General features: G+C 31.9%; 1 pseudogene; it reads left to right on the top strand.

Moving 5' to 3' along the window:
• Nucleotides 1-1269: 1269 nt before the first annotated feature.
• LOC107476299 (protein MID1-COMPLEMENTING ACTIVITY 1-like) lies at nucleotides 1270-5835 on the top strand (annotated as a pseudogene).
• The last annotated feature ends 1455 nt before the right edge of the window (nucleotides 5836-7290 follow it).

The raw sequence follows: 7290 nt of genomic DNA, 5'->3' as shown, positions 1-7290 counted from the left end.
TTAAATTTGATACTAGCATTGAAACAATCAAACAAGTGACACATCAAAAGAAACCAGAGAATATTATTCATCAATCATCTATCAGAATTTGAGAGTCAACCCAGTAATTATGAACCTTTTGACACGCAACAAACCCAACTCACAGCTGTAAGTGGGTGAAATGGGTTGACTGTTGAGTGGCAATTTAGTAATAATCACAGTAAATTAAGGGGATTTGCTTTAGCAACTTTCTTATGGGATTTTTTTTTTGGTGACTAAAAATTATTTACTACACAAAGTCACAAAGTGATCTTAGCTACTAAATTCTAAAAAGGAAAAGAAACAAATTAGTAGGTATCATCATTCTTTAATTGCTAATGTTATTTTATTATTGTATTTTTTAAAAATTTGAAAATATTTTTTATCATTATAAAAAATAAAAAAGAGAATGAAAGATAGAGTGATAATATTAAATTAAAAATAATGATATTACTTTATAAAAAATTGTATAAATTGTGTAAATGTATCAAAAAAAAGAAAAGGATTTTCTGTATGAACAAAATAAGAATTTCTCTGTGTCATTGGGTTTACATGTTGCTGGGCCACCACACAAAAATCCTACCTGGATTTATAAATAATACACAATATCAGACGAATTAAATCTTATTGTTGATACAAACAAATCGGGAATTATTTTTAATATGAAAATAAAGATGGTATTTTAGTTGAATATTGATATTTTAAATATATTATAAAACTGTAAAAATTATTCGACATGTTCAGTATTCAACACGTTTTCGTGCGTTGGTTAGAATGTTGGCACGTATTTAACACGTCTCATACGTTAACTTTCTATTTACAAAATTTACCTATCTGTAATTATAAAAAATAATCTCATTTCTAACAAGAAAACATACCAATATTAATAAATCTGTCCAAAAAAACCATATTTTTTTCACAATTAGTGAATTTACTATTATTTTACATATTTAATTGAAATGTAAATTCACTAATGACATGAATATAAATTAAAATTCAAAAGTTTCTCCTAAGACATATTTAAGACGAAACACCATGTCTAGTCTATAATTTAAACAAATTTAATTAAATTGAATTGGTTAAATGATTAGTTCAATAATTTTATTAGTTTGTTTAAATAAATGTTAAAATTAAATCTCGTATTATATATACAGTTAGTCCAACCATAAATTCTTAAATAAAATAAAATTTTAATTCGAGTCTGTAATAGATTAATCTTTAGTTTGTGGTGAATAATCACCGCATTAAATGCAGAATGAAAGGGAAGTGAGAAAATAAGCATAATCAGCAGACAGAGAAGCATAACAAGCTCTGCACACACCACACAGCACAGCACATTGAGTGAGTGAGTGAGTGAATCACACTGCAAAACGACACCGAACCGAAACTCTTGAGCGAGGGAGTGAGTGAGTGAGTAACAATAAACAACAAAAAGAAAACTACTGAGTTCTGAGAAAACCACTCTTAGTGTTGTTTTTTTCTTTGGCGCATTACAACAAACACTTTCCGCTCCCTTCGCTCAAACCATTACCAATGTCTTCCATTACCTGAATCTCAATGCTCACTTTAAACGTCGTTTTCTTCTGCCATGTAAGCTCTTTTTTTTGGGTCTTAACTTATTTGAGCAAAAAGTTATTGGTTTGTTATGTGTTGTTTGCATCAATCAACCTTTCAAGTTCACATTTTCTTAATCCACAACATAAGCTAGCTACAAGCTACCCTTCTCTGTCTCTTTACTTCTTAGTTTTATTTATAATATTCTTAATTTTTGTGCTTTTGGGGAAAAAATAAATGAATTTAGTATGGTTTGGTTTGGTTTCAGCTCAAGATTTGGAATAGGGTGGTGGTGATTTTTTAATTTTTATTTTTTAATCCACTGATGATTTTTTTCTGAGAAACGTGCTTTTTTTTTTTACTGAAAAAGAAAAGGGAAAAGCTTTATGTTGAAAAAGTGAGTCAAGAAGCTTCAATGACACTCTCTGAAGAATGATAATTTTGTTGGTTTCGGTTTTCATTTGGAATTTTGTGTTTCTGCAGTGTCCCTGCATCAAGATCTTGGAAGGCAATGCTGTCTCTGACAACATTTCTCAGGGGAGGTCTTGATCCTGCTTGAAATTTTGAGAGTGTTCATCATTATACCATTTCTAAATCATAGACTTAGATGCAAATGTTACTTGCATAATCAAAGGTGAAATTTATCAGCTATAGTATCTAAGATCTGCTATGATTATGTTGTGGTGAATATTTAACAGCCAAACTTTCTCCATCTAGGTGAATTGAGCTAAATGGATCATACGACATTACACCACGTCAATTGATCTATGCCGCCGACCCCACTTAGTTGAACAAGGTTCAGTTGTTGGATCATAGAATATTGTTAATTTTATGCTTTCTGTGTTTTAATGAGAAAAAAATTATCTGATGGAGTTGAGTATGTTTACAAATGCACATTTTTTAAGTAAAAAAGGGGTTATTTTTCCCCTTTTAGAAAGCAAGATATGTAGGAAGGACTAAAACCATGTTTCGAGTTGTTAGCTAATCTGGATGGATTTTCCTTAGGTTGATTTGCTGAGATCATGGCATCTTCATGGGAACATTTTGGGGAGGTTGCAAATGTAGCCCAGCTGACGGGTATAGATGCTGTGAGGTTGATTGGGATGATTGTGAAAGCTGCGAGCACGGCACGGATGCACAAGAAGAATTGTAGGCAGTTTGCACAGCATATAAAGTTGATTGGGAACTTGTTGGAGCAGCTCAAGATCTCAGAGCTTAAGAGGTACCCAGAGACCCGGGAGCCTCTGGAACAGCTAGAGGATGCTCTCAGAAGATCTTACATTCTGGTTAATAGTTGCCAGGACCGCAGCTATCTTTACTTACTGGCCATGGGATGGAACATTGTCTATCAATTCAGGAAGGCTCAGAATGAAATCGACAGATTGTTACGCCTCGTTCCTCTCATTACTCTGGTTGACAATGCTCGAGTCAGGGTAAATTTTACACCTTTGTTTTGCTCAAATGTCAGTTATCAGTTATCTCTTATCGTAAATGGTGCTTTGAGTCTCTTGCTTTTGTTATTGGAATTATACTAAACATCAGTGTTGTTTTCACTGCTCATCTTTTCTAGTTTGCCATTAATTTAATACTACTTCTATGTACTATTCCTCGGTTTACAATTTAGATAAGTCCTTTGGCACAAAATTCATAAAACAGGAACTCAACTTTTGAATGATTTACTACATTGTTTGTTGATCATTTAATCAAATCACCATTGTTTTCCTCGTGTATGTGACTTATGAGTTTGTGTGAAGTTGTTGCACAAGTTGCATTAATTTTCTTATGCCTCAACCTGGATTTTCAAATTTCCATTGTCTATCATGACTTCGATCTGCTTCAAATTAGCATCTATCTTTATTAGTTTAGTCCGAGTAACGTTAATAGGTTGAGAATCTCCATGCTTCTTTTGAATATTCAGGAGAGACTTGAAGTTATTGAGAAGGATCAACGCGAGTACACGTTGGATGATGACTGCCAAAAGTTGCAGACTGTTATTTTAAAGCCTGAGCCGGACAAAGAAGACTCTGTGGTGCTGAAAAAAACTCTATCCTGTTCGTACCCCAACGTACCTTTCTCAGAAGCACTTAAAAAAGAAAACGAAAAGCTTCAACTTGAACTACAATATTCACAGGCAATTATGGATATACATCAGTGTGAATTCATTCAACGGTTGTTAGATATCACAGAAGTTGCAGCTTATTCACCTGAAAAAGCTCATAAGAAAGTAGAGTATAGTAACTACAGCTACTCTGATGCTGGTGGTGGTGGCAAAAGTCATTCATCTGCTGAAAAAGAAAAGCCTTATAAAAAAAGTGATACTTTTCCAGCATCAAGGTAATATATATTCCTCCTCCTCAGCTTCAATTAGTTTTTCTATTCATTCAAGTACTTGACCAAAATTTGAAATATTTCTTGGAAATTTGCCTTAGCTATGAACCAGGAAAGCTTGCACTACACTAAAGCTCTTGCCCCGTCCATCTCTTTGTGGTGTTGTCATGTATTATTTTAACCTTTTGGCTTGTTAATTTTATTGAATCAAGTTCGATTCTCTTGCGCCTGCCCCCAAACAGGTCACCAGCTCCAGAAAAGGCCACATTTTTCTTTTAATACTAAAGCTGCAATTTTCAATGGAAATTATACAATTTGTGGTGAGAACACTGCAAATATCTTTACACAGTCTAGTTTAGCAGGTGATTGTATAGGTGTAGTTTCACTTGAGCATTTTAACTCTTTTCTTTCGATCAAGGGTAGGTTCAATATAGGGTATCAGAGGATCTTGATAAACATGGAAACAAAAAGAAAAAAAGATTAATTAAGCTTTCTAGTCCTGGTGTATTTTTCATCACAAGTATATGACTTGCTTGCAGGTATAAAGACATGTTTCTTTCCTTGCGGAACACTTTCGAAGATTGCTACTGTTGCAACTAACAGGCCAATATGTACGTTAGTTATCTATGCTGTGTTAGCATTAAAATGATGAATCTATATCCGAATACTGTATATTACTTTGGATGAGGATGGGTTGCTATAATATTTTGTGGTTTTTCAGCTTCTGCAGAAGCATGCAATGACTTATTGGCATATTCATTGATCTTGTCTTGCTGTTGCTATACTTGCTGCATAAGGAGGAAGCTTAGGAAGATGTTCAACATCACGGTAATAATGTGTCCTTCTTTCGGCATAAATATGAACTCATGTCCCCCTTTTTTGTCGTGTCTTGCATCTATAGGTATTCATTTTTAGTTTTCCTTTTTACATGGAAATTTGTAACAATCTGGTTTATTTCTGCGTTGATCCTGTTTGTGCAATTCACAAATTGAGCTAAAGCATATAACTTCTTTTTTGTGAAAGTTATTTTTTGGAATTTAGTATTACATAAACTCTTAAGCATTTTTAGCATCTGCATATGTTTCATTAGTCACTGACATTCTATTCATTGCAGGGTGGCTATGTTGATGATTTTCTTTCTCATTTCATGTGTTGCTGCTGTGCTCTTGTGCAAGAATGGAGGGAAGTTGAAATCCGCGGTTATTATGGTATGTCTTGCAGCATTCAGTTTGCTTAACTTCTAAGGAATTTGATACACTCCAAATCTGATAGCCCCATTATCATGGATTATTAGGGATTAAATAGTTACTTAAGGGATTAAGAAATATCGAAAATCATATCAAGAATAATCTGAATAATGTATCAAATTCAGTAGAATTCTCTAAGTACGATGAGTAGACTCGAACATATTCGTATGTCCTATTCACTTTGTCTTTCAAAACCTATAGATTTCTACTCTTAGATTCTTTCTTTCCTATCGTCGCGCAAATCTAGTACATCAAGGTGTCGAGTATACAATATCCAGATACATTAATCCAAGAATGCAGCACCAAATTTGCAAAACAACCTATAGCATTTTTTGTTGTTGATTCTTTTGAGCATAAAATTATGGTGATTGTTCTGTTCTCAAAATGCATGTGACATGCAAAACTGTTTTGTAGGTTCTTCTGAGAAGATCAAAACAATCCCTCCACCTTTACAATACATGGAATCTTGAGTGAAGAAAGGGGTAAATCATTTGATTCTTTAGAGCTTGAATACCATTATTGAATAGAGGCAATTGGCCATTGGAACTAAACTACTGCATGTGAATTAATATTTCTGTATTTTGTATAGTAACTTTACATTATTGCTTATGGTGCTTGGTGCATCATAAACTCTTTTTTCTTACACCTGGTTTAATATAGTTTGAGTTCATTTTTTTTACATGTTTCATCATATGGTTTTTTATTTTATTTTATTTGTTTTATGAAATTTTCACTTTATTTTTATATTCGTTAGAAATATATGAAAAAGAATTATATTCATTAGACTAAGTATTTGCATTGATAAGGACAATGATTATTATTATTATTTTTTTGTGTTATAAATATGGCTTACATTCTTCCACTTTTTTATTTTTCATATTGAAAAGAAGATGGAGTATCACATGGGTATGAGAGTACATGGTGCTTTACGCAAGTGTGATAGTTTGGAAATCGCTGGGTCCGATTTCATGACTTGTAAAATTTTTTCTCATCCAACAAAGAAATCACTGGGTCCAATTTCTTTGGACCCAAAAAAATTTAAACGTAAAGCATGAAATCGGTGGGTCCGATTTTCATGCACTGCCTTCCATAAACCACAAATCGAACGGTCCGATTTGTGTCTTCTTTCAATTGCAATAAATTGGACCGTCCGATCTCTTCCCTTTACCTAAACGCCGTCACAACGGTGTAAAATTCTCCCCAAGTTCTATAATCCAGCATTACACCAAACTTGGTCTCATATCGAAAAAAAATTAGCCTACAACCTTCATATACAAAATTAAAAGAATTTACAATTTTTAAAATTATAATAGTTTGGTTATAATTTTTTTATTAATGTGACAAATAGATGATTGTTGACGGTAATTCTCCTTAAATTTTAGCAGTAATAATTTTTTTATTAATAATTCTAATTGCATCATTACTCAAAAAAAAAACATTTTTCTCTTAAGCTTTTCAAAGGAAGGTAGATGTGATTTTGGCAACATAAAAGAAAAAAGTTTTCTTTTTGGTTCTACAATAGAGCTATCTAATGATTCAAATGTTAATAAATAAGAGATGGCTTAGTTAATACATGCATTTAAGTTTTTAGATAATTAAAAGGATTAATTATTCTGTCAGTCTTAATAGTTTTATTAAATTTTTAATTAAATTTTATTATTGAGTAAAGTATATTTTTTGTTCTTAAAGTTTGATAAAAGTTTTAAAAATATACTTAAGTTTTATTTTGTTTCAATTTTGTTCCAGAAGTTTTCAATTTGCATCAAATATACTTTGACGACTAATTTTTCAAAAAATTTAAGATCAACTCAACAACAATTTTATAAGAACAACCTTTAACACAAGCAAATCAAGCATAATTTTCATGTATTATTGTTAGAGTGGTCTTAAATTTTTTGAAAATTTAGCCATCAAGGATATATTTTATAGAAATTGAAAACTTATGGGACAAAATTGAAACAAAATAAAATTTAGAGGTATTTTTGAAACTTTTGTCAAACTTCAGAGACAAAAAGTATACTTTACCCTTTATTATTTTTTTCGATCGAGTCTTTATACCATGTTAGATTTTGTAATTAAGTTTTTACCGTGACAAAAATGTTAAAATTAATGAAATATTATGTTAAACAAAACGATTATACCT

Source organism: Arachis duranensis, unplaced genomic scaffold (assembly GCF_000817695.3).
Source record: "Arachis duranensis cultivar V14167 unplaced genomic scaffold, aradu.V14167.gnm2.J7QH unplaced_Scaffold_165934, whole genome shotgun sequence".
NCBI lineage: Eukaryota > Viridiplantae > Streptophyta > Magnoliopsida > Fabales > Fabaceae > Arachis > Arachis duranensis.
This window is presented reverse-complemented; position numbering and strand designations above follow the sequence as displayed.